Below are 1,355 nucleotides of genomic sequence, written 5' to 3' on the forward strand. Positions count from 1 at the left end.
GATGGAAAATATGGCAATGGATAGTGGTGGTGATTGTACAACATGACTAATATAACTGGTTTCATTGAATCATACAAGTAACAAATTCTGAATTGGCAAACATTGTTCGCCTGTAGTTTTTACAGAGTCCTGGTGTGGCACTGGATAAGCACTGGACTGCTGACAACAAGGCTGGTGGCTCAGTCCCAACAGCTGCTTTCTTGGAAATCCTGTACAGGGTCACTATAAGTCAGAGCTGGTAAGATGGCACTTCACAACAAAAACAGTAATAGTTTTTACAACTAAAAATAGAAAGAGGTGTCTGAAAGAATCAAGCTCAAGTTTACCATGTTTTCTTTGTTTACTGCACATTAGACAGTACATGTGGTAAAGACTCACTAACAGAGTCAACTCCCTAGGTCCCACAACTTAAAAATCAAGGTCACAGCATTGATTGTGGAGAGACTCACCTTACTTTCTGCAGAGTATTTGCTGACCTTTTGATATTTTTATTATTTTTATTAAATTTCAAAAAAGAATGTTGAACAGAGAACAAATAGAAGAATTTGGAGTTGAATGAAATTAACTATCTTCCCTACCTTCACTGATCTCCGAACCTCGCCAATCCCATACCATTTGGCCTTCTGTTTAGTTGCTCTGCTTCTTTTTAAATTTATGACCAAAAGGTTAAACTCTGAAAACAAAAATAGAGGAAGAATTTTATAAGAATCTCCAAAGATCTATTTTTTTTCTTATCCAACTGACTTAAAAATATGCTTTCCATGTTACCAAAGTAATTATTCTATTACAAGATTATGTAAACAAAAGCCACTATTCAGCTACAACTTCTCAAATATTTCATGAAGACAAACAATAAGCAAGCAAGAAATTTTGCTAACATTAGCAAAATATCTACTTCAGGACATGAAAAATCTATCCTTTCATTTAATGCACTATTTATATCTTCTTACAGATGTCTACAAGGAGCTCCTGTAGCACAGTAATTATGAATTTGACTGCTAACATCAAGGTCAGCAGTTCAAAACTACCAGCTGTTTCATGGGAGAAAGAAGTGGGTTTCTGCTCTGGTAAAGATTTACAGTCTCAGAAACCCTATATGGGGTGGCTGAGTGAGAACCAACTCCATGGCACATATAGCCACCACCACCACAGATGTCTACTCACTTGAACTTTAGGTATTTATAGCATCCACCAAACAATCCACAGATTTTGAGTCTGTGGCACTGTTGGATAAGCACTGAACTACGAAGTGTAAAGTTGGTGGTTCAAATCCACCAACCACTCCTTGGAAACCTGATACAGGTTGCTCAGAACTGACTTGATGTCACTTACAAACAAACAAACAAACAAACAAA

The sequence above is a fragment of the Chrysochloris asiatica genome, unplaced genomic scaffold (genome assembly GCF_000296735.1).
Source record: "Chrysochloris asiatica unplaced genomic scaffold, ChrAsi1.0 scaffold00199, whole genome shotgun sequence".
Classification (NCBI taxonomy): Eukaryota; Metazoa; Chordata; class Mammalia; order Afrosoricida; family Chrysochloridae; genus Chrysochloris; species Chrysochloris asiatica.